The sequence below is a fragment of the Pan troglodytes genome, chromosome 4 (genome assembly GCF_028858775.2).
Source record: "Pan troglodytes isolate AG18354 chromosome 4, NHGRI_mPanTro3-v2.0_pri, whole genome shotgun sequence".
NCBI classification, from domain to species: Eukaryota; Metazoa; Chordata; class Mammalia; order Primates; family Hominidae; genus Pan; species Pan troglodytes.
Window position 1 is genome coordinate 16,230,647 of NC_072402.2, and position 27,512 is coordinate 16,258,158.

The 27,512-nt window shown below is 41.2% G+C and overlaps 1 protein-coding gene across 2 annotated transcripts in view; it reads left to right on the forward strand.

Moving 5' to 3' along the window:
• FBXL7 (F-box and leucine rich repeat protein 7) overlaps positions 1 to 27,512 on the forward strand; it is a 432,789-nt gene that overhangs the window by 80,403 nt on the left and 324,874 nt on the right. The window lies entirely within an intron of this gene.

The window sequence follows — 27,512 nt, forward strand, 5'->3', positions numbered from 1 at the left end:
ACACCAACACCAGTCATGGTTGATAGGTTCCAGTACCTGGGGACAGATGCTGCTAGCTGGTGAGCGGAGCCCACTTGCTTCCTTACATATAATTGAGGTCACACTTAAATGGGCATCATATTTGAACAGTTCACAAAAGTCATATTGGAAGCCAGTTCAATATATTGATCCATTTTACCTCGAAGCCTACTGAGTATCACATTAGGCATGTCAAATATCATTTTTAATGATCAGATCAGCAATTCTCCTACTGGCAGATTTATTGGCTATTCTTTATTATGTCATTAAAAAAAATCAACTTATTTCAAATTAAACCCTTTCCCAGGAACTTGAAAATGCATGAAAGACTAAATTCAAATAACCACTGGCTGATGCCCACCGCCCATCCTCCATCTCCCCACCCCTCACCCCCGGGCTGTGCCACAGTCAGGCCAGTCCTGCTTAGCCTGGTGCTGCCGCCATACAGTGCTACTAATGTTGGCTAGTGGGACCCTCCACTTTTCCTCTGTGATGTGTTCAGCATGCTGCCTTTCAGAGAGAAAACAGCCGTTAGGGTCAACTGGAACCATAGCAATGGGGGAAAATTGTAGCAGATTTTGCTCGTTTTATGGAATCTTCTATCTTTGCTGTGGAAAGTTCTCCCAGAATTGAAACACTTAAGTCCTACTCAGCAGACTGTCCTGATGCAGCTGCAAGATTCTCAGACTTTGGTCTTATAAGTTAGACTCTCTTGTCTTTTGGTCTGTCTCCTTCTTTCCCTCTTTCCCTCTGCTTGTTTATGTGCTTGTGCAAGCATTAGTGGGTGCCACACAGTTGTGTGTGAATTTGTGGGGTGGGGAATATGGATGAGGGGTGGGAAAGCAAGCTAGTTTCTGTCAGATACCCGGCTCCCTCCCAGAAGTCCAGACCCTGCAATCTGGACATGGGCTTGCTCTGACCATACTCTTTGAGCTAAAATACATTCAAGATAGATGATTTTTTTTTTTTTGAAACAGGATCGCATTCTGTGTCCCAGGCTGGAGTGCAGTGGCATGATCTTAGCTCATTGCAACCTCCATCTCCCAGGTTCAGGCGATCCTCCTGCCTCAGCCTCCCAAGAAGCTGGGATTACAGGCACGTGCCACCATGCCTGGCTAATTTTTTGTGTTTTTAGTAGAGATGGGGCTTTGCCACGTTGGCCAGGCTGGTCTCAAACTCCTGACCTCAAGTGATCCACCCACCTCAGCCTCCCAGAGTGCTGGGATTACAGGTGTGAGGCACCATGCCCAGCCCAAATAGATGAAAGGTTGAAATGCATGCACTGAAAATTGAAGAGGTACTAGAAGAACATAAGCAGAGACTTTTTTCTACTCTGGATAAGAGAAATTGGCTTAATATTAGGATATGCTGAATCATAGGAAGCGATGGATCAATTTGATCTTCTCTGTTTTTGTATGATGGAAAAAAGGAAAGAGAAATCTCCTATATGTTCATACAAGGGTAACTACATGTATGTCACTCCATACATGTGGAGTTATCCCATCTGTGACCTCTTTTCATTCAGCGGTTTCATAGACAACATTGCCATGCCAATGAGAGCATCAGGACTTCCTCGAGATGTCAGTGACAGTTTACTTGACCAATTCCATGTTATTTTTCCTCATTTCTTCACTCATATAAATGATTAGATAAACAGCTTTGAGTATAACACCTTTAGAATGTGTGCAGTTTCTTAGGTTAAATTCTGGGAAGTCTTAGGTGAAAGACTCTGCTGCGTTTACATTCAATACATGATGTGCAATTGCCCTTCATTTCCATGCTACTAGAGGCTACCAAGTGCTTGAGCCCCCTCACCCTACTAATGAAGTTTCAGTCAATCTTTCCAAATCTTTTATAGTCTCACTAACAAAACAGTTTCCTTTTATATTAATCGTTATCATCATCGAGACAGAATATTGGTGACTCACCTAATCCTGTCCTTGGCTCATGTTTTTTTTTTTTTTTTGTGGGGATGTTGTATTAGTCTATTTTCATACTGCTATAAAGAACTTCCCTGAGACTGGGTAATTTACAAAGGAAAGAGGTTTAATTAATTCACACTTCAGTATGGCTGGAGAGGCCTCAGGAAACTTACAGTCATGGCAGAAGGGGAAGCAGGCATGTCTTACATGGTGGCAGGTGAGAGAGAGCAGGGGAAACTGCCACTTATAAAACCATCAGATCTTACCAGAACTCACTCATTATCACGAGAACAACATGGGGGAAACTGCCCACATGATCCAGTCACCTCCCAGCAGGTCTCTCCCTCGACATCTGGGGATTACAATTTGAGATGAGATTTGGAAGGGGACACAGAACCAAACCATATCATTCTGCTCCTGGCCCCTCCCAAATCTCTTTCCAACATTCCCGCAAAGTCTTAACCCATGTCAGCATTAATTCAAAAGTCCACAATCCAAAGTCTCATCTGAGACAAGGAAAGTGCCTTCTACCTGTGAGCTGGTAAAATAAAACACAAATTAGTTCCTTCCAAGATACAATGGGGGTGCAGGCATTGGGTAAACATACTGGTTACAAATGGGAGAAACTGGCCAAAACAAAGGGGCTGTGGTCCCCATGCAAGTCCAAAATCCAGCAGGGGAGTCATTATATCTTAAAGCTCCAAAATGATCTCCTTTGACTGTATGTCTCACATCTGGGGCATGCTTATGCAAGGGGTGGGCTCCCACAGCCTTGGACAGCTGCTTCACAGGCTGTCGTTGAGTGCCTGCAGCATTTCCTGGCACATGATGCAAGCTGTTGGTGGATCTACCATTCTGGGCTCTGGAGGATGATGGTCCTCTTCTCACGGCTCCACTAGGCAGTGCCCCAGTGGGGACTCTGTGTGGGGGTTCTGACTCCACATTTTCTTCAGACTGCCCTAGCAGAGGTTCTCCATAAGGGCTTCACCCCTACAGAAAACTTCTCTCTGGACATCCAGGCATTTCCAAACATCCTCTGAAATCTAAGCAGATGATCCCAAACCTCACTTCTTGGCTTCTGTGCACCCACAGGCTCAGTATCGTGTGGAAGTCGACAAGGCCTGGGGCTTGCACTCTCTGAAGCAGTGGCTCGAGCTGTACCTTGACCCCTTTTAACCACAGCTGGAGCTGGAGTGGCTGGGATGCAGGGCACCAAATCTTGGGGCTGCACAGAGCAGCTGGGCCCTGGGCCTGGTCCACAAAATAATGTTTTCCTCCTCATCCTCCAGGCCTGTGATGAGAGGGACTGCTGTGAAAGTCCTTGACCTGCTCTGGAGACATTTTCCCCATTGTCTGGGAGGTTAATATTTGACTCCTTGTTACTTATGAATTTCTCTTCCAGAAAATGGGTTTTTCTTTTCTACCACATGGCCAGGCTGCAAATTTTCCAAACTTTTATGCTCTGCTTCCCTTTTAAACATAAGTTCCAATTTCAGACCATTTCTCTCAAGTTCAAAGTTCCACAGATCTCTAGGGCAGGGGCAAAGTGCCACCAGTCTCTTTGCTGAAGCATAGCAAGTGTGACCTTTGCTCTAGTTTCCAGTAAGCTCTCATCTTCATCTGAGACCACCTCAGCCTGGACTTCATTGTCTACATCACTATCAGCATTTTGGTCAAAACCATTCAAGTCTCTAACAAGTTCCACACATGACCACATCTTTCTTTCTCTTTCTGGGCCCTCCAAACTGTTCAAACCCTCTGCCCATTACCCAATTTCAAAGCTACTTCCACATTTTCAGGTTACCTTTATAAAAGTACCCCACTCCTGGTACCAGTTTACTGTATTAGTCCGTTTTCACACTGCTATAAAGAAATTCCCTGAGACTGGGTAATTTACAAAGGAAAGAGTTTCAATTGACTCACACTTTGGTATGGCTGTAGAGGCCTCAGGAAACTTACAGTCATGGTGGAAGGGTAAGCAGGCATGTCTTACATGGCAGCAGGCAAGAGAGAGCAGGGGAAACTGCCAATCACATACTATTACAAATTAGTTGTGTGGAGTTGTTAACACAGGTGCAGCAAAGCTTCAATTGGTATCCCTTTCAACTACTCTGCTGCCTGGTACTGCAAATAATTTATGATTTATAATTTATAATTAATTATTAAGAATTAAAATTTCTGTTAAATTCTCCTTAACTTAAAATGCAGATCTGTTTAAGCAGTGCAGTTTGGGAGATAGAAGGATTGCTCTCTGTGAAGTCTGAGAGCCTCCAACACATTCTATAAGAAGGGGACACATTTGTAATTTGCATTAGATGAAAGGAAAGACAGAAATGTACACTGAGACCAAACCATGAACCTAATTGTAATGCATGGTTACTCATTGTCCATGCTTGTAGGGAGAGATGAATCCAATTAAATGAGTCATATAAAAGATAAGATTTAGAAATGATGACAAATAAGAGTCATGTTTGTTCCAGGGATAGAAGAGCTACCTACTTATGTGGAAAATTCATCACCTTAACACACCTCAAAGGTATTTTGCAGAGCAAAGAGAATGAACTGTTCAAAATTAAAAGTTAAATTTCAAAAGTGCCAACAGTCATCGTTAGCTAACTCACTTTACTATAAACATAGTAGTTTAAATAACATTTTCAATCGCATTTTTCTTTGGGGTTTTAGTAGAGAAGCTCATGATTGTATGCCTGAGCCATGTTTATAGGAAGAAGGGAAATTTATACTCATTTTTCTTCTATCCAAGGCTCAGATACCATTAACTCTAACTCCATCAAGTTGCTAGCTGTGCCTAATAAATCCTGATGCCTTGTTAAAAGTGATATAGTTTTATGTTAGAGTTGTATCATATTAAATATTTTTTCAGACCCATTGGTATGCATTACACATGAGCATGTATCTTATTAAATGCAAATCAAATTCTTGTTCAAGGCTGGTCACACAAATGTGATCTTGTTTTTAATTGTTAAATGCCAGTGAATGGCTATTCCTGCAGGAAGCTTCCCTTTGGCTTATTTTAAAGTAGATGATGTAAAAATGATTAACTTAGGAATCAAGAAAATATGTGAAACTACAAGGCCTGGAGCCAGTCTCCTTAGTGAGATCCCAATAAGCCCTTAAAAATATGTGCTGTCATTGCAAAGCTCATTTTTCCAAGTTGGGCTCCAATATTTGGCTAAGAACTTTCTTTTCTTTCCATGTTTGCTCTACACAGAATCTGGGGGGTATTAAGATTGATGAGGGAATCAGAACTTGAGGTTTGGGAGCCAGCGTTAGCACTTCTGGGTGATGACAAATCATGTCTTAACTCCCTCCCTTTTAAAAATTTTCTCCCCTCCCCTCCCCTCCCCTCCCCTCCCCCCCCTCCCCCTTGTCGTCTTTCTCTCTCTCCCCCCTCACCTCCCCCTCCACCTCCCTCTCTGTCTCTCTCTTTCTCCCTCTCTGTTTCTCTTCCCCTCCCTTTCTCAATCTCTTTCTCAATATCTCTTGCCCCCTCCTTTTCTTTCCCAAAGCACAAAGTGATGGGTTGGAATGGAAACATATAACTTTCATGAAGTGTTCCCTACTTTAACCTCTGGGTGGAAAGCTGAAAACAAGGTTATTACTTTTGGACACTTTACCAAGAAGCTATGATGGAGAAACCTCTTATTACTACCCCTGGTTGAACCAGATCTCTAGCTCATGTTTCAAAAAACTACTCAGAATTCCATCTAAAGTGAAAACAATGAAGAATTGTCTACAGTCCAGGGATAGCACCATTACACATATTGAATTTACTTTCTAAATAACTGAGTCTTGCAGCTCTCAATCTAAACTACACATAGAAGTCAGGCTAAACTGTCAAATCAGTTCATGACTGTAAATCATCCTGGTAAAAACACTTTAAAAATTTCATGAAGAGAGCTATCTGGAGAATTTTAATAGAATAGAGACCGTTTAAATTTTCTTTTTAGTCATTTATCTGGTTAATGTTTACACCTGAGAATAGGTTGCCAAGACAGACCTTTAGGGAGATTTCGAGAAGTATCTCAAGTTCTATCTGTTTCTCTCCATCTCCACAGTCGTTACCTGTGCCAAGCCACCATCATCTCCCACTGCAATGGCTTCTTTCACCTCCCTGATGTTTCCTTCTGAACCTCAGTGGCCCGTTCATTACTCAGCAGCTAGCTTCATCTTTCATAACTAAAACCTGCCATTTGTCCTGCTGGAAAATCCGCCTGTGACTTCTACATTCATATGGACTACAGACACAATCTCTGTTGCTCCTTTTGGGTCTTGCATGATTCATCTCTTCCCAGTATCTCCCCACTTACTGGAACGCACCTGGCTGATGCTAAGATCAGGGCCTTTTTGTATTTCAAATCCTTGGCCTAGAATGGGCTTGCTTCTTCACTCTGCAGGGCTGACTCCTCCTCATTCCTTAGGTCTCAGCCCAAAGGTCCACAACTCAGCAAAGCCTTTTACTATGACCCCTTTATCTAAGGAGGCCTCTCTTTCATTGAGTAGTATCCTATGCATTTTCTTCAGGCACCAGGCAGGATTTGAAATTCCATGTTTATTTATTTTTGTTTCCTAATTATGTACTCTATGTCTCTGAAGGTGGGAATCCGGTTTCCTTTGCTCATTATTGCAAACCTCAGCTTGGGCATTGTGTCTGAGACAGAGTATGTGTAGTTATCGTTCAAGTGTCCTGTGGGTTATGTATGAGTCTTGTCCCCCTTTTATAGATGAAGAAACTAAGGTACCTCAAATTTAAATAATTTTCTTAGGGTCCCAAAGCTATTAAGAGATGAAAACACTATTTGTTTTAACATAGATTGGATGAAACAATGAATGAATTGATGAATGTATTTTTATTCATCCAGCATTTGCCCTCTAGAGATAATAGTTTTAAAGATTAAAAAAGAAAATCTTAAAATGGGTCAAATAAAAGAAAAAGTCATTAAATAGGATATTTTTCTAGCTAAGGTGAAAGCTCTTCACATCCTTTAATTTCTCCATCCCCAGCTGTTTAGCATATGTTTTTGTTTTTCAAACTTTTTTTTGGTTGTTGTTCCTAAAAACTCTCTGAATTCTGGGATCCTTGACAAAACCTCACTGTTATGCCAGGTTGAAACTCAGCCACCCTTATTTGCTCATTTTGCATCAGATTTAATGTCCAGCAGAGGCAAAACTGAGGTCACTGAGGTAAAACTAGACTTTTACTTTACAGCATTATGTCTGGTGTACAGTTGAATCCAAAGATTTATTGCTCAATGGTAGATTGTGGAGACACTGTCTGGTGATTTATTTACTGTCAGAACTGAATGGTCACGTTTTTAACATGAATGCTGTTATTCCCAAAATAAGCTATCACTCTGAAATATTTTAGGCTGATTTTACTGCACATTGTAAATTATTGATGTGTAAATCAGTGACTTCACTCATCACACAGAGAAACTGTGGCACATGGCAAAAGCTATGTTGTAATTTTTTTTTTTTTTGAGATGGAGTTTCGCTCTTCATTGTCTAGGCTGGAGTGCAGTGGCACGATGTCGGGTCACTGCAACCTCTGCCTCCCAGGTTCAAGCGATTCTCCTGTCTCAGCCTCCTGAGTAGCTGGGGTTACAGGCTCCCACCACCACGTCTGGCTAATTTTTGTATTTTTAGTAGAGACAGAGTTTCACCATGTTGGCTAGGCTGGTCTCAAACTCCTGACCTCAAGGGATCTGCCCACCTTGGCTTCCCAAAGTGCTGGGATTACAGGTGTGAGCCACCGCGCCCGGCTGCCATGTTGTAATTTTGACTCATTAACAGGTTGTATGAAATCAGGATATTTGTATTTAACTTTCTTCCCAATTGTAATGTGTATCTCTGACTTCTCTAGATGATCTGTTTCCATGCAGGTTATGGTAAAATTATTAAACTATGAGTTTTTGAAGGTCTATACAATTAGATCCTTACTTTGTTCAAACTGTGAAGATTTTAATCCAACCTCTTTTTTTAAAACTCAACTTATTTTTGTGTTCCTTCTGACACAGCTAATCTGTTTTCTTTATGTAGAAATCAGTGAGCTACTGTGGATCACAGAAGCCCTTTTCCTGAGAAATTTCAGATGATTTCTTGTTGTTGTAACTAATAGAATGACTTACAAAGTATACTAACTGAGAAAGAAAGGTGGATATACAAGAGGAAGAATAGCGAGAAACTCCATGCTCTTGACCCAGTGTCTAGTAACCTTGGGTATTAGTAAGCAAACCATTTCTTGTCTGTATTTCTGCCTGGACACTGTGGATGCAGTGAGGGGTACATCATGCTGTGTATTTGATATGGTTTGGATTTCTGTCCCCGCCTAAATCTCATGTTGATTTGTAATCCCCAATGTTGGAGGAGGAGACTTGTGGGAGATGATTGAATCTCGGGGGTGGATTTCCCCCGGCTTTTCTCATGATAGTGAGTTCTTACAAGATCTGGTTGTTTAAAAGTGTGTAGTGCCTCCTCCTCCTCTCTCTTCCTCCTTCTCCAGTCAGGCAAGTTGTGCCTGCTTCCCCTTTGTCTTCCGCCGTGATTGTAAGTTTCCTGAGGCTTCCCCGACTATGCTTCCTATACAGCCTGCAGAACTGTAAACCCATTAAACCTCCTTTCTTTATAAACTACCCAGCTTCAAGTATTTCTTTATAGTAGTGCGAGAAGGCACTAATACAGTATTTGTGCATAAAAAGTCTTGATGAATTGCATGATTTATTTTTCTATTCTTCAAATCAGAAGAAAAGGCTTTGGAAGTTATTATCTTAAGAAGCTTAAAAGAGAGGGTACCTTGGTGGGGTAACATCAGGTCAATGCATGGCCTGAGTAGCTGTCTTTGTTTTCTGGATTCCCCTGTTGGTTTCCCAATCCAGCCATGGCATAGCCAGCGTGTCCTCAATGTCATCATCAGAGGTGATGATGCGCAAATGAGATTCAGGCAGTGGCTGTGGAACACTATGGGTCCACATGCTTCAGTGGCTTCTCCATCTGCTCTGCAGCTCATGAATGTTGCTGTGAATAATTGCCTTCACTTGATCCTCTGTGTTTCCAAAAACAATGAAGATTGGGACTTCATTCACCATCCCATGTTCCTACCATGTTTTTCCTTAAAAGAATGATCTCTGTTTTCAACCTCTCTTAAGATATCTTTGACCTTGGGAGTAAATGGTGTTAGGAAGATATGCTTGGAAGAGGGAAGTGGGAGAGAGAAGAGCTATGGAGTAATGGACAGACTGGGCCACGTTTACTCCTCTGAACACTTGAGAAAATCATCCTAGGCGCCACCTGGAATTTCTCTGCTGCCTCATCTGTCCAATCACAAATTCCTTGTGTTTCTACTGGATTTACATCTCTTGGATTTATTGATTTATTTTCAACCATCATTGCTACCTCCATAACAGCTTTCTAACCAGACTCGCTGCCTCTACTTTTACTACCTCCAGTCCCTTCTCTAAGCTCGACCTAGGTTTCTGCAATCTGATATGCCAGTCTGCTTGTTATAATCCTTAAAAGATTCCTCACTGCTCTCTGGATAGAGTTCAAGTTCCCTACCATGGTCTGCAAGACTTCAAGTTTCACCTCTACCTCCCACCTCCTTTTTCTCTTTTATCTGTCTTCTCTAGCCCTAGTAAATAATCTGTGGTTGTTGAATGCTCAATGTTCCCTTTTGCTTCTGGGCCTCTCATTCTCCTTGGGATGCCCATTTTCTATTGTCTAACTTTCCAGACCACCTTACTGCCCCCAATCAGGTCTGAGCAACTTGCCTTTATTTATAGCCACTGTAGTGGTGATTACAGTGATCAGATTAGTCCTCCCCTGGACTGTGGATGCGTTGAGAGGCGTTGAGAGCAGAGATGATGCCACTATTAGGTTCCCAGCTCCTAAGTCCTGCTCGATAAAGCAGGAACCAGATCAATATAAATTACTGAGTCACATAGCTTTATTGGGGAAAATGCTTCTAGTTAACCTAAAAGTTGTATTATTATTTTATGTTCTGTCTCTTTTTCCTTTCTATTTTTATAGGATGAAGAATTCTTTATAAAGAAGGCAAATTTTTAGTTGTGTAAATAACAAGTCTAGGACCACAAGGACCATAGCTTGCCCTTTTTATTCCCATAGTATTTCATAAATTCAGATCTGCATCTCCTCAGACTTGAATGATTACAATTCCATTTTGCCCATGGGTAGTAGCAGATTGTGACAGTTTTTCATTAAGACGAGAATTTAGGCCAGGCGTGGTGGCTCACACCTGTAATCCCAGCACTTTGGGAGGCCGAGGTGGGTGGATCACGAGGTCAGGAGATCGAGACCATCCTGGCTAACATGGTGAAACCCTGTCTCTACTAAAAATACAAAAAATTAGCTGGGCATGGTGGCGGGCGCCTGTAGTCCCAGCTACTCGGGAGGCTGAGGCAGGAGAATGGCGTGAACCCGGGAGGTGGAGCTTGCAGTGAGCTGTGATCGCACCACTGCACTCCAGCCTGGGCAACAGAGTGAGACTCTGTCTCAAAAAAAAAAAAAAAAAAAAAAAGACTGGAGAATTTTACCATGGGGCTAGGCATTCAAGTAGAAATTGCACCTTATAAAATGAAAATAATATTCTTGTTAAAGGTTTGGGCACCTAGGAAGGCTGAGGGTAAATGGAAGGCCTAGGACCAAAGCCCGAGTCGAGAAGTGGCAGCTTCCATTTTTCTCCCGCAATTAGCAGGGACAGGAGCTCAAATAACATCAGTCCCCTCTGCCGCAGATCTTGTGATGTGAGTCTTGAAATTTGTGAGAAATAAGGTTGGCCTCTTATTATTTATTTATTTATTTACTTTTGAGACGGAGTCTTGCTCTGTCACCAGGCTGGAGTGCAGTGGCATGACCTTGGCTCACTGCAACCTCCACCTCCCAGGTTCAAGCGATTCTTCTGCCTCAGCCTCCCTAGTAGCTAGGACTACAGGCACGCACCACCACACCCAGCTAATTCTTTGTATTTTTAGTAGAGATGGGGTTTCACCATGTTGGCCAGGATGGTCTCGATCTCTTGACCTTGTGATCCGCCCACCTTGGCCTCCCGAAGTTCTGGGATTACAGGTGTGAGCCACCGTGCCCGAGGTTGGCCACATCTTTAGCCATCTGGCTACTGTGGTAGGAGGGTCACTCTAAATCCCACTACACTGAAGCATCTCAGAGACACATAATAACCTTTGAGCTGAACAAGTCTACATTGGACACCTACTGTGTTCATGCTCTGAGGAAATGAGGCCCAGAGAACTTAAGTCTCTTACCTGAAAAATTCTAGAACGTGGCCTAGAATTTAGGCCTTCTGTCTGTCCATCCTCTGCCCCAGTTTTATATTATTCACCCACAAACTTGATAGGTCATCTGTTTAACTTTTGATGGAACAGCAGCAGCATGGAGATGAGTTTTGGAGTGAGATGCACCTGGCTCTGGGATACAGTTGCCCAGTGATCATGGGCAATTTAAGTTCCTGCGCTCCAGTTCTCTCACCTTGAAAATAGAGATAATAATGCTTAGCCCATAAGCTCATTGTGAAGATTTAATGTCAGATTATATATATAAAGTGCCAACTACACAGCTTGACGCCATCACAAATATTCTTTTTTTCTATAGAGTGCCTGACACCTACACTATTTTGCAGTTTAAGTTCAGGCTTTCCATTTTAAATGTGAGTACTGCTGACAGCCTCATGGAAATGTTGTGCCATTTGTCCCTAAGTGTGTTTTATAATAATGGATTTGAAGACCGGGCTTATCAGAGGGAGGAGAAGATTTGTCTACACATCTAGTCTGGACCTTTAGTTTTTGGAGTTGTTTGTTTTCTATATAAATTTAAAATGGAAAATTATGTTCTAACCTTTAGGTCACAGAGAGAAAAGAAGTTTTATTAGTGAGAGGTCATTATTTGAAGTGTATAATGGATAGTCTGTTTACCTCAGATTTTAGCCTCGAGCTAAAATTTTGTTTGTACTTGTAAATGAATAGCAAAAAGAGTAGTGATGAAAGACAGAGTCCAGGATAAGATGCGTATCACACACAAGAGAAGTATGATCAGCTGTAGGCTGCTGTATGGTTAGGCATTTGGTTGAATACTGGGAAATACTTAAGGCGAGGCAGTAAAACCATTCTCCTGATAGAGTACCAGTCCTAGAAAACATCTGAAATTTTAGAGCCTTTAAAGTGAAAAGTGGACAGACTGAAGCCAGTTAGCTTTACAGGGATCAGCTGGTGAATATTTGCTTGACATTTTGTTCCCTGCGTGCCCCTTCCTCCCTCTCACTTCCTCTGGATTGTTTCTGCTAGTTGCCTCTCCTTTAGAAATAAGCAGGCCTGGGCAGGGTTCAGTGGCTCACACCTATAATCCCAGCACTTTGGGAGGCCGAGGCAGGTGAATCACCTGAGGTCAGGAGTTCAAGACCTGCCTGGCCAACATTGTGAGACTCCAGCTCTACTAAAAATACAAAAATTAGCCAGGTGTGGTGGCGGGTACCTGTAATCCCAGCTTCTAGGGAGGCTGAGGCAGGAGAATTGCTTCAACCCAGGAGGCGGAGGCTGCAGTGATCTGAGATCGCCCCACTGCACTCTAGTCTGGGCGACACAGGTAGACTCCATCTCAAAAAAGAAATAAGCAGGCCTTAGTCTTTCTCTGCTTGGTGTGGAATTCTCATTAAGTTTTCTGGTGCAAAGATTTAGATTAGCACTTAATAGCTGATTTTCCTAGCTTTTATAAAAAGCTAAATAGTTTAAGAGATAGACATAAAAATGTACAGGTTTTTTGTTTTAAATTTGTTTAATTTGTGTAACAAATATTTTTTATCCCTTTTTGGAGTTGGTGAATTTGTTCTCTTTATGCTGAATATATGCTATTTCTCTTTGCTAATTGGCAACTCACTATGGATGGCACATATACTCCAGAGAAAAATTCAGTGTATGTAACTACGTCTTGGGCACTATCCAATGAAGTTTAGTTATTTTCATACTCAATACCAACCTTGGAAGGTAACCCCAAGGAAATGTTTATAATTAGTTTGAACCATATGACAGTGTTGATTTTGAACCTTTTTAACCTATGAAAATGGCAATTTCTTATGGTTCAACATTATACTAAAGATTCATTCTACTCATTTCTTTCCTTAGACTAAATGACTTTGTCCAGTGCTCACAATATGTTCTATATACAATAGACACTTAGTATTTATTTGTTGGTGGAGTTTATTTGAGTGATTAATTGGGTAGGTTTTTAAGGCATTTGCCTCCACTGCTACACCATGCAATGAAAGGGAAATATTGTCCTTTTAAATGAGGTTGAGAAGGCTAAACAGGAGGTTTCACATCTTGGTTTTCCAGGCTTTTCATTGAACGTGGAGGGCGGACATATGGTGGGTCAGAGAGGTCAAGAATTTGGTAAGGCATTTGAAAAGAAAACAGTTGAAAAGGTTAAAAGTGTATCTGTTCTGATCTTGGGCGGTCCACGCTAGAAAACTACTCTTTGAAATGGTGTTTCCATTTCTTACGCGGTGGTAAGGGAGGTATGTTTTGCGTGAATGATGGGAGTACCCATTGGCCTCTCACCCGACAGTCTGAATTCCTGATGTGTGTCGCCCAGGGCTAGAAACAGGAGCACGACTGCTACTCCCAGCTCACACTGGGGATGGAGGTGGGAGATAGTGGGCTTGTCCTTGGTATTGGAGCTGCAGTACGGCTTCAGGGACCTGAAGAGGCTGCTGCTAGAGAAGGGGCCAGTCCAAAATAGAGACTCACAGACTGCTTTGGAAATGTTCCGGGAATCAGGTTTTCAGAGTTATAGACTGGCTCTTTGCATATAACCTGTACCAGTGACATACTATGCTCCAGCTATTGCTGACAACAATATCAGAATGACCTCTCTTCTTTGCATGTTGCAGAAGTTCCTGATTGCAGGAGAAACGCTGTCTTCTCTCTGATTCTCTGTGTGTCCATTCCCATTGCTAAGTTTAGCTGCCTTGCTATGATCCTCTGTGCATCTGTCATAGTGATGTGGAATCCTAGTCAGTCTTACATTTAAAAATATATACCTGTATGTGACAAGAGGTTCACCCTGACCTTTTTGCTTTTGTTTCCCAGTATCTAGAACATTGCCATCAGCAGCAGTAAACTTCTCCCATGCGCTCCACGTGTAGTCTTTTCGCCAGCTGCAGTGTGTACAAGACTATGATCCCAGGGCATGTAAGAAGATAGGAATGCAGTGCAGTGAGAAAATATACATAAAAACAAATTGGTATAATCCCAAGAGTACTATAAGTGTCAGTTGTGATTATTACTACGTTAAGTGCCAAATGACTGTAAATGGTACAACATTCCAAGTGGGGAAGGGATCTCAGAGACCCAGAAAGGCTGCTGTGGAGGAGTTGAAAATGGATCGGGAGGGGAAGAGATGTCATTCTAAGCTTGGAAGAGTTGGAACAGGGGTATGAAGCAGTGCTGCATGTGACGAGTGTGGGGAATTGCAGGCAGACCAGATCGGCTGAGGTACAGGGAGGAAAGAAGCACCTGGAGAGATCTGGCCTGAATTCTTTAATTTGATAATTAATTCAGAATACATTATTTAGATTGCAGGCTGATGGAGGGATTTAATTTTGAAGTATTATACAACTGTATTAATCTGCACTCTTGCAACAGTATTACTAGGTAACATTTGTTGAGCACTTACTATGTGCCAAGCTTCCAACTAGGTGCTTTACATGTGTTAATTCATAGAAAATCTGGGACACCATTTTATAAATAAGAACACTGAGGCAGAGAGTTAAGCATCTTTCCAAAGTAAAGCAAATGAATAGTAGCAAAAAGATGTAAATCGAAGTGCATTGACTCCAGCATCTGGGCTTTTCATCCAAGGCTACAGTAAAAATCTAAGGAGATGATGTGGCGTGGTGGTGAGGTCTCTGATGCCTGGAGCTTTTTCTTACAAGCTCTGGGACAGTTATACAGTCCTTACCTTAGTTTCTTCCTGAGGTCAATGAGAGTAGTCCCATGGGTCCTATCTCAGCAGGTAGATGGGATTTGGTAAAATAACAAGATCGCAGAACACACTCATTAGGGCTGCTGTAAGAGTTAAGGGGACATCGCAGTCCTAATCCTCTTGCATGACAGAAGGGAAAAATGGAGACTTACAGATATTAAGGGGTTTGTTCAAGTACACAGTTGGAATTAGAATGAAGCACTCTTGTCTGTAAAATCAAGGACTGTTGACTCAACTGCATTAAACCATTTAAATCAGAATGAATGGTCATGCCAAAACCGGGCTAAGGTATGCTTCTGAATAACTAAGAAAAAGGCATTTTTAAAGTGCATTCTGCCTTTAGACTAAAAAAGCATGGTATAATTCATTTTTGTGTGGTATGTATAGAGTCTTTTTTTTTTAAATAGATGAGTAATTATTCAGCACTAATTCTTGTCTCCTTTTTTTATATGGGTTTTCTTCACATTAAAATAAAAATAAATGTCAACTCAGAATTTAGGTAGGCCAAGGCAGGAGGTATTGCTTGAGCCCAGGAGTTCAAGACAAGCCTGGGTAACATAGTGGGACCCTGTCTTCACAAAAATAAGTAAGAATTTGGTAAGGCACTTGAAAAGTAAATGCTTGAATTAAATTAAGAAAAAAATTTACAAAGTTGTGCATACCATATATTCCTATTCCAAACCCACAAGGGCAGTGCCTACCTGAACCAGAGTAAAAGACTGACTTTATTTCCCCTACATTCTGGGCACAGAATCCCCAAGGCGGGGAGAAGGGCTGAAGGTTGAGTTGATCACCAATGGCTAATGATGAAATCAATCATGCCTATGTAATGAAGCCTCCATAAGACTCAAAAGGACAGGGCTAGGAGAGCTTCCAGATAGCTGAGTGCATGGAACTTCCTGGAGGGTGGTGCACCCAGAGAGGGCATGGACGCTCCATGCCCCTTCCCACATACCTCGCCCTGTGCATCTCTTCATCTCTATCCTTTGCAATATCCTTTATAGTAAGCCAGTAAACCTAAGTAAGTGTTTGCCTAAGTTCTGTGAATTATCCTAGCAAATTAATCAAACCCAAGGAGGAGGTCATGGAAACCTCATTTTGTAGCCAGTTGATTAGAAGTATGAGTGGGCTGGACATGTGATTGGCATCTAAAGTGGGGGCAGCCTTGTGGGACTGAGCCCTTAACCTGTGAAATCTGACACTATCTTTAGGTAGATAGCATCAGAATTGAATTGAATTCTAGGATACCCAGCTGGAGAATCTGCTGCAGAATTGATTGATTGCTTGCTTGTTGGTGGGGAGAAACCACCATCCACACGCATTTTGGTGACCAGAAGTCACAGAAGCAACTGTGTTGTATTGAGAGCAGAGAATAAAAAATACAGCAATTTGGTTTTGCCTCTATTTCCTATATGTTAAAATGGGTGCCAGGGACAGGAGGGAAAATACTTAGGCCCAAATACTTGATTACATCTCATTTTTATAAAAGATATATAAATCTTGAAGCCAGTAAGCTTATTCTGCCTGTCCCAAACCATATATGTGAAAATATCTCTCTAGATAATATCATTTTGTAAAAAAAAAAAAAAAAAAAAAAAATCTGAAATGCCTGAAATTCTTTTAATTTCAACAAGTTGAAGGCCTACAAATTACGTTCCAACACAGTTTTACAAGAAGGCGTGTGAAGAAGGCCTAGAGCAGAGAAAGATTTTAATGTGTAGATTGAAAGCTTCAATCCCTGGCCCTGTTCTTCCTTTAGACTAGAGGGAAAAGTAGTTCGAATGTTCCCTTCACCTTTATGGATGAAGTGATGCCTTCATGCCAGAAGAGTTTGGGAAAATAATTCTCAGGAATTTTACAATTATTAATCAAGTCTCAGTACATCAAGAAAAAGAATGAGAAAAGGAATAACAGCTATCCCTGGACTATTTGATCTATTCTGGCTCAAAGGCAAAGCTATTATATTTTCAAAAGAGAAGAGAGATTAGCTCCTAAGTTGTTATATTCAAGAACTATTCCAGTTTCAGGCAAGATTTATTTTGCTTAATGTATCTCCTTTTATAGAAGCCAGACCTTTCCCTTCACTGGCTGCTGCAAACCTTAACTTAGGTTATGACTGCAATTTATATGATAAAAGGGCTGTAAATGCAAAATTTAGGGGGAGTGATTTTTTTAAAAATGCATAAAGCTTTGAAAAATACATCATAGATTATAGGTGGAAGCTGAATTAAAGTTTTTCAAAGAGGAAAGAGACCTACCAGGTCATCTGTTTATTACCCAGAGTACATTAAACTGTTTTCCAGCCTTATCGGATTCATCATGTGGCTAAGTATAATGCTTCTTATTTCTACTTGGTTGTGCTTATTTAAAACATTACAATCCATCACTCTTAAAATTATTACTTTATACTTATTCAACCTTTCATAGAGTCAGTCTAAAATTAAAAAATGCTCTTTTCATATGGAAAAAAGTGTCTTACTTTAGGATGAAGATTTTTTTTCCCTTGAATTTGAGATACAGCTTTGGTAAGCATAAAATTGCTGCAGTTCCAGCGTTTACCACCAGGTGCAGCAGACAGACTGTCTTTTCTGGGTTCACATAACTGAGAAAGAAGTCCAGTGGTAGGGTGGGTGTTGGGACCCATCAACTGGTAATGGCTCAGTGATATCCTTACCTGATTTTTTTTGACATTGTTTTGCCATGTGCATTTTTATTGAAATTGTTGACTCTCCTTTGTAATACAGTATGGCGTCCAACAAGGCCTATGGTTATATCCAGAGAGAGAGAAAGAGAGCACGCATTTCTTTCTTTACCAATGAATAACTTTGATCATTTATCTGCCCCTCACTCCCCCTCCTTGTCTTCCTGAGCAATCACTGGGCAATGAGGATGGGTCTGTGTTGATGGGCTTAGGGTAAATAGAGCTCCTTGATAGAATAGAGGTGACATCAGTCTCACCCAACCATGTGGCAGCAACACAAAGTTAGGGATGAAATGGATTCAGAATTGAGGGCAATTGCTGCATTCAGTGTACTCTCGTAGCTCCTCCTTCCTACAAATTGTAGTAGTAGAAAGATTCTGGTTATCTGTGAGGTACTCTGTAGCTGCCATTTATACTTTCTCTGTTTCTCTGTGCTCAGAGATGCCTACTGGTGGACGTGATCACTTTTACTCCTGTTAAATAGAATTGCAGCTTCCCACCATGGGCCAAAGGAAGCCTCCTGCTGCAAGGACAGTGGAAGAGACAGGGAGGAAAATAATGATGCTCTTAGGGGACATAGCAGGTAATAAAATTGGTACCTTCATTTGGGGACTAAGAAGATCATATTAGATCCTCAAGTTCAAGTCACACTCCAAAGAGAAGAGACAGCAGTGAAATAATCCAGCTATGCTTTGGTGGCTGAAGTACACATATGTGGATATGTGTGTGTTTGTATATGTGTGTATGTATGTATGCATGTATATATATATATTTATGTGTGTGTGTACATGTTACACACAAACACACAGAAAATTTCAATTTAGGAAGAGAAAGTTGGCTAAAAACCCTATCTTATCCATTCTTCCACTTAACTTTTAGGTCTTTTTGGATCATGGTTTGGGATTGTAAAGTGGTTTGTAGTTTTGCTAGAAGGCTGACGACATTTTGGGCAGAGAGAAGTGAAGAATGTGAGTGTGGAAAGCTGAAATGGGTCTTGAAGATGATCTCCTCCAGTTTTCCTTTCCCCAATCAGAGGTACAGAAATAGATGTTGAGAAGCATTAAGGTAGCTTACTCAGGGCTCCCCCAGTTATTAAGGGAGTAAGTGTGAAATTGAGCTGTAGATTTCACTTTCTCCATTTCACTGCTTAGCTATATTTAGTTTTCTGTGGTAGGAAAACTTGTTTGTTATGTCAGCTGAAAAATGATGAGGTTCATAAATTTGGAAAGGAGAGCTTTATTTCTCAGAAAGGGTTGCAGCCTGCAGGGTGGCCATTATGACAGGTAGGGAAGCATAGCCTCTGCTTAGAAGCCAGAAACAGACATGTCAAGGGTGGGAAGAATAACACAGGGATTTATACTGAATGAGATGGCCAAATACACATATTCAATAAGCGATAGGAGCAGTCATGAATATTGATGAAAGGAGAAACATGCACATGCTCAAATGAGCTTCATGCTGCCTCATAGGACCCATGTTCAAAAAATGGCAGCATTAGGATTATCCAAGGGTGGTGTTTTCAGCCATCTGTTGTCAAAAGGTGAAGCAGAGGACATGAAAACCTTCACTGCATATCCTCTGTAGACTGGCCAGAACCACTCTGTGGTCAGTGGTCTCTTATCAGGAAGGAATGCTGGTGGATTGGATTGTCAGAACCACAGAAGGGAGGGGCACCATCAGGCAGTTAGTTGATATCAGTGGTGCAGTCTTTTGAAAAGGCTTATTTCTCTTTAACCCTTGGGGAAGAAAGTGAGGGAGGGGTATAGCAAGGCATGCCCACCCTCCCTTCCTGTCATGCCTGGGAAATCGGCTTTCAAGATTTTTCTGGAGTCCCCTTGACCAAGAGTGGGGGTCTGTTTATTTGGTAGGGGGCCTTAGAATTTTATTTTTATTTCTCAATTATAATTCTCTTTACCAAAAAGGACTGTTTGAACCTTCTCATTTCTTGATACAGAATTTTGATAGTCAACTTTTGCTTATGATTGTTTGATAAATGGGCAATGGGAGGTGGGAAACATAGCGGGATCTTAAAATTGTTTTCCATTAAATAAGATTAAGATCTTACATATATAATCCCTTTTTCTCTTGTGCTGTTGGTAGGATTATACCATGCATGAAAGGAGGAGAATCAATGCCTTTTAAAATTTATTGTTCAGAATTTTCACTAATTTAGACTGATCTTCAGTGATAATTAAGGTAAATATGCTTTGTATGAAAACCCTCAAAAATCAATGAGTGACAGTAAGGCACAAAGGTCTGTAACTGTCTGTCTTTTGCTGGGGTTGAGCCACCTAAAGCCACACAGACTCAAAGGATAATGCTGCCTCTCTTTTCACTACATTCTCTGTTGAAAGGTGATACTAGTATTTTCTCCACTGTTTCCCTGCTCCCAAAATCCTGCAAGAAGTAACCTTTATGGCTGAGATGGCTTGGTCATGGAATTGTGTGTAACATGGGACGTTGAATGAATGAATGAGTGACTCAGAAGAGGCAGTTATGGATTTATTGACACCAGAGGCTCTTGATGCCAAGAAATGAACACATGGCTTCTAAGGTGCTCCCAGATTGTGTAGAACCACCAGTGAACTTTAGAAAGAACACTGGTCTTTTATTATACATCCAGATTATGCAAGACACAAGTCTTTTCATGATCTGTGAGATCTGGGAGTGGTGCAAATTGTAGTGATGTTATTAGCGTAAAAGTGACTTTTGATTGATTTGTATTACAATGGAAATTCTTGTGTTAATGCATGTACCCTTAGCCCGTGCAGCACTCTGATCTTCTCATTACTCTCTTCAGAAACCCAGCTGTGAAGCACCATCTGTCAGCAGCCGCAGCAGCATCTGTCTCAGTGTCAGCTGGCATCTGTGTTAACTCTTGCACAATTGCCTAAAGGCCTGTAGGTGGGTGTGTGGGAAGGGGAAGCTCTGCCCTGGTACCTTTAGTGACATATTGCCTGCTCTTTTAGACTTGAAACCACCCATGCTGGGGTGCCAAGTGCCTGCTTTTTCACAAGCTGGGGGACTCTTTGAGATTTCTAGCATTCCACGATACATTCAATCTTACTTGCTCATCTTTATTTTCCACCCGTAATAATACTGCCATTCAATGAAACTTGAACAAATGATCATTTGAGAGACTCAGGGTAGGATTTTCTGCTATTTAATTCGGCAGAAAATAATGTTGGAGTATCTGCTGGGTTGGAGAATGCCCTCCTCCTCACCCCACAATGGATGTCCCTCCTGGAACATCAGCATGTGACCTTATTTGGAAATAGGGTTGTTGCACATAAAATTAATTTTAAGATAGAGACATACTGAGTAGGGTGACCCCTGATCTAATATGACTGGTGTCCTTATGAAAAGAGACACAGAGGCACACAGAGGGAAGACAGCCATGTGATGACTAAGGCTGCACCTGGAGTTCTGCTGGCACAAACCAACCAATGCCAAGGATTGCTGGCAACTACGAGAAGTGAGGACAGAGGCATGGATCAGAGTCTCCATGGAGCCTTTGCAGGGAGCATGGCCCTGATGACACCTCGATTTCAGACTTTTAGCTTCCAAAACTGTCAGATAATAAATTTTTATTATTTTCAACCACCCAGTTAGTGGAAACAAATACGGAGTACTTTACAGCATGTCACCACGGGGACTCTGTAGGTAGTTCGGAGGTTCTACAAGTAGCCATTGTGTAAAAACTCTCTTGTTTCTTGGTGGGTGGCACAGAGTTGAATGGTGCTGGTAAGGAGGGGATAGTGCTCATTAGAACATGTTATGGACCAGGGATATTCCATTAGGAATAAATTTCTAGTTTATTCATGCAGTTACTTCTCTTATTTCAACACATTTAACATACCCTGCACAGTCCTACTTTTGGAGATGTGGGAGGGGACAAGGCAGACATGGAGCCTACCCTCATGGAGTTGACCATCAAGTGCAGAAGACAGGCTTGATTGTTTCCAATCAACCTAAATATGTTTATTACCAATGTTTAAAAAAGCAGTCATACTAAACAATAATGAAGTTTTGTTAAGAAAGTAGTATTTGTATGTTGGTCAACCCTTTGACCTTGGACAAGTATCTTCAGATCCCAAGTCCCTTTACCCTCCCCCCAAAAAGAATAATAAAATACTCTTAAAAAAGAAAATAAAACAGTGTTTGAGAATGTCACTTAAGGATCCCATTTTGAAACTAACCATACTTGATTTTTACAAATTTATTTTTATTTTTTAGAGACAGGGTCTCTCTGTCACCTAGGCTGGAGTGCAGTGGCACCATCATGGCTCACTGCAGCCTCGAACACCGGGGCTCAGGGGATCCTCTGGCCTCAACCTCCCAACTAGCTAGGACTACAGGTGCACACCGTCACAACTGGCTAATTTTTTTAAATTATATTTTTTGTCAAGACATGATCTCGCTATATTGTCCAGCTGGTCTTGAACTCCTGGCCTCAAATGATCTTCCTGCCTCAGCCTCCCAAAGTGTTGAGATTACAGGCAGGAGCCACTGCCCAACCTCATACTGCATTTACGTTTCATTCCATTTATTTGTCTGTGCTTTATCTCCCTAGCCTAATATGAACTGTGTCTTGTTTTTTTAAGTGCTAACCATAATCCTTTGCATACAATAAGTTTAGCATGTATTTTTTGAATTACATTGAATTATTAAGAATATTAGAGAGGATGATTAATAGCTAATTGATTATTTATGTGTGTACCATTCCAAGCAATTTACTTATTTACTTCATTTTTTTTCTCATGATACTTCTATGAGTCTATCTTGACTATTACCCATTTCACAGATGAAGAAACTGAGGTATGGAAAAAGTAAGGAACTTCCTCAAGCTCAACCATCCAGTTAGTAAAGCCAGAATTCAGGCCCAAGCCTTACTTCTGGCTCCATGCCATCCAGTGGGAATTCTCCACTCTGTGTAGGCAATGAGGTCATGGCTTATAGCGATTTTAAAGAATTCATCTGTGAACTGCATCCTGGATCACTCCAGTTATAGACATAGGTATTTTGCTCAGTGGCCCCGATGCCACTTATTAGATGGTTTGGTGTAAAGAAAGTACCAGTTAGGACATTCAGTGTAAAGAAAGTACTCGTTAGAACATTCAGTGTAAAGAAAGTACCAGTTAGGACATTCAGTGGCTTGAAAGGAAGAAAGGAAAACATGACTTTCAGCCTTCTGCTACCTTCTCTGGGTTTAAGAGGACGTGTGGGGCCAGGTGCGGTGGCTCACACCTGTAACCCCAGCATTTTGGGAGGCTGAGGTGAGTGGGTCAGTTGAGGCCAAAAGTTCGAGACCAGTCTGGCCAACATGGCTAAACCCTGTCTCTACTAAAAATTCAAAAGTTAGCTGGGCATAAGGTGCATGCCTGTAATCCCAGCTTCTCAGGAGGATGAGGCACAAGAAGCATTTGAACTCGGAAGGCAGAGGTTGCAGTAAGCTGAGATCCAGAAGGTAGAGGTTGCAGTGAGGAGAGATCGTACCACTGCACTGCAGCCTGGGCAACAGAGTGATACTCTGTCTCCAAAAAAATAAAAGGGAGGACTGCGTGAAAGTCATGTTCTTTTCCTCTTTTTATTATTAGCTATTACATCCTCTAGGAATAATGCACAATGGATTGATTTTAATTGAGATTTTTGTCTAAGAAAACCCTTCTCCACCAATAAAAAGTTGGTATGTGGAATGATTGCTGATCAACTTAGATAACTTTTATTTTATTTTATTTTATTTTATTTGAGACAGAGTCCTGCCCTGTTGCTCAGGCTGAAGTGCAGTGGCACAATCTTGGCTCACTGCAACTTCTACCCCCCGGGTTAAAGAGATTCTCATACCACAGCCTCTGGAGTAGCTAAGACTACAGGCGTGTGCCACCACACCTGCCTAATATTTGTATTTTTAGTATAGACAGGGTTTTGCCATGTTGGTCAGGCTGATCTCAAACTCCTGACCTCAAGTGATCCACCTAGCTCGGCCTCCCAAAGTGCTGGGATTACAGGCCTGAGCCACCACGCCCAACAGATGACTTCTATTTAATTCTTTCTCCGCTTACCCTTTAGCTAACTCGACTTAAATGATTTGTATGCTTCAAGGCCCTGTATGTGTTAAAGTAGGAATTTCCATTTCACATTTTCGTTTTGCTTGTGTGGTATTGAGTGGGACAGTCCTTCCGGCTCTGTCCATCTCAGTTGAGGCTGCAGCTCTGGCCTTTCCCACAGAGAAAGTGATGAGTCCCCATTTAGGCAATAAGGGGAATCCCCTAGTCATCCACTGGCTGTTGAAGAGGGGCGCTTTGCAGCAGGTGTGTGCAGGGATCCTGTGATCTGCATCTGCTCTGTTAGCATTTGTGACATCTCCTGCTTTGCTGTTCTGAATTCACTGTGGCCAGTAGCACTGGCCGTACAGCCCTGCTCAGAGATAACACTATACTGGGTGGAATCCTTTCCCTAAACCCAAGCTCTCTGCCTATCCTGGGGCTGCAGCAGGGCAGTTGCTGACTCAGCAGTGGGACTGTCTCCTTTCTCTCCAGGAAGACTGCTGTGTGCCTTGTTCCTCTGCTCCAGCCACAGAGCTGGATCTGATTTCAGCTGGAAACAACAAGCAGTAGAAGTTCAAAAGTGAAAAACCACAAGCAGTCAAATTCCAGCACTCCGTCATTGCAGCAGCATTCACAATAGCCAAAAGATGGAAGCACCCTAAGTGTTCATCAGCAGATGAATGAATAAACAAAATATGGTATAGACACAGAGTGGAATATTATTCAGCCATGAAAAGGAATGAAACATGGATATATGAAACAATGTGGGTGAACCTTGAAGACATTATGCTAGGTGGAATAAGCTAGATACAGAAGAAATAATATCATGTAATTCCACTTGTATGAAATATCTAGAACAGGCAAATTCATAGAGATCGAAAGTAGATTAGATGTTACTAGGGGCTGGGGAGGGAGGAATGAGGAGTTATTATTTAATGGTTACAGAGAGCTTCTTTGGGGTTATGAAAACATTTTGGAAATAGTGAAGGTGGTTGCATACATTATGAATGTAATTAATGCAATTGAATTATATCCTTACAACAATTACAGTGGCAAATTTTGTGTTATGTACATTTTACCACAATTTAAAAAAATTAAAAATAGCAAGCACCCTAAACCAGATCTTGCTTCTGAATGGTGGCTTCACTTTGTCATTTGGCAATGGAGCAAATGCTAAAATATGTCTTTGGCCTTCTTAGACTGGACATAAACCCAGTAGAATGACAGCATCTTAGGGGAAGAGACCCTGTCCCAAGTCAAGTGCTAATGTGAAATATGTGCTCAATCATTGTAAAATATATGTATATCTGATTATCACATAATACACCTTAAATACGTAATTTTTATGTCAATTAATTATTTTAACATTACAAAAAGAAGAGGCTGATAAAATTGACTCAGCTGGTCCCATGTAACAGGGCATGGTTATTCTTATGAAGGTTTCAGTTCATCCTAAGAAATATGCTACCTCACTAGACGGCTATCTTTTCTTTTTCTATTTTATAGGTTTTTTGATCAGTTTTCTTTCTAGAGGTTAACTCTGACCCATTATCCTAGAAGGCCGTTATCATGTCTTCATGCTGTGACTCTAGCAGAACACACATACATGCGCACGTGCACACACACACACAGTGTACATGTATGCGTGTATGATTATGTATATTCTCATGCTTGCATAAGCACAGTGACATAGCAAGACAGCAGCTGTGGTGGGAATTCTCCGCTCTATGTGTAGGCAATGAGGTCATGGCTTATAGCGATTTTAAAGAATTCATCTGTGGACTGCATCCTGGATCACTCCAGTTATAGACATGGGTATCTTGCTCAGTGGCCCCGAGGCCACTTATTAGATGGTTTGGTGTAAAGAAAGTACCAGTTAGGACATTCAGTGTAAAGAAAGTACTCGTTAGAACATTCAGTGTAAAGAAAGTGCCAGTTAGGACATTCAGTGGCTTGAAAGGAAGAAAGGAAAACATGCCTTTAGCAATTTCCCTTCTGTTTCGTTTCCTTTCCTGCCCTCTCCTTCCCCAGCCCCTGCTTCTAATCTTTGCCGCGTGGAACAAAGAATACCAGAATCAAAAACAAAGGACACTGTCTCATGTTTTTTGCTCACAAGAAAATGAAACAGAGTGCTTAGGATTTTCTGCTTCCTCATTTAGCCCCACTTGAAGGCCTCCACCCCTGGAGAAGTCATCTATGTGATTACTCCCCTTTGGCTTGAAAGAGCTAATACACTTTTACATGGAGTGATTACTCCCCTTTGGCTTGAAAGAGCTAATACACTTTTACAATATGTATTCAGTTTCTTCCAAAAACTAATATGCACCTGGGCCAGGAACTAAGCCAGATCAATTGTGTGAGATAACCGATGTTATATTATGCTGTAGGGACAGACAGTGAACTGTGGATCAAAGAAGATAAGAAATTATTTCAAGATACCAGTCAGGAAAATAACAGTGAATTCAACATACCAATATGACCCACCATTCCCTTGATCTGATTCTGAGATCTTGAAAAAAATTCACTTACCTTTGGTATGGACACTTAGTATTAAATCAGGTTCTCATGGTGCACCAGTAGCAGCTTGAAAATAAGACAGTGGAGAGAAGCAGGAAATAAGGGGCTGAGGCCTCCACGTGGGTCCGTGTACTTGTGTGTGGATTTTGTGTTAGAAGTCTGCAGCTGTAATCCGTGTAACCAATGCAGTGCGTATGATCTGGAATAGATATCATGAATCAGTTTTGCAAGAGATGTCTTAGACTCTTAAGAGTGTTGGTAACCATACAACCCCACTGATTTGTTTTCTGTTACGCCCTTTATCTTGCTTGTGTCATAATATTAATAAATTAACTGTCTTGAGCACTAGAAATGAGAAAAGAGAAGAAACTTAGTTTTGCATAGTACCTACGGGAATTCTTAAATTAAAAGAAACTTAAAGTCCCTCACTAAAAGGACTCCCCATTAAATGAACATTATCTTCAAGCATTAGGAAAACCTGGCACGCTCTAACAGACAGCCCAAAGGAATGCGTGATAGGAAGAAAAAACCAGGACATTCTTCTGCTAACATTGCTGAGTTAATAGTGTGTCCCATTTGACCAAAATTATCGATCCACTAACTGATTTCAGCGGCTCAGAATTGTATGTGTATATATTAGCCTATTACAGATAACATTTACCAAACTTAGTGTGTTCATTTTCCCTTGCTTTGATGTTTGTTTGTATTTGATACCTACTTGTTTTTTCATTTGTCTTCCTTTGGGCCTTTGGCCCACTTGCGAGGAAATTAAAGAAGGCACAAAATTTTACTTTACCGAATCTGACCAGCACAGTTCCAGTGTACTAATGGCCCCTAATGGGGGTTTAGCTATTGGTCAAATAAACAAATAAACTTTCATGTATGTAAAGCAGTTAGAAAGAGTGGATTTTTCCTGGATATTTAAATTGTGTATAATGTATGTGCATATATAATATTTATTTTATCATTTATGTAATAGTAAAATAATTATTTTAAATTTCCTTTCTTAATTTGTGATATAAATTGAAATTATGGGTCAACATTAATAACTCACAGTGTGGGTTCTCACAGGCATTGGTCATGGTTTCATGCTTTACCTGCCAGGGTTCATTTTTTTCTCATAGCAGCCTCTCCCAAACCCTGCAGGTTGGGTAATGTCCTCCCCATTTTTGGTAGAGCTAATGGCTGTCTTTTGTTTGCGTGTGCATATCTTTATTTTATGGTTGACACAAGAGTGCTTGGAAAGTTTGAGAGATGTTCACCTGGGCATGTTGCTTGGAAGTG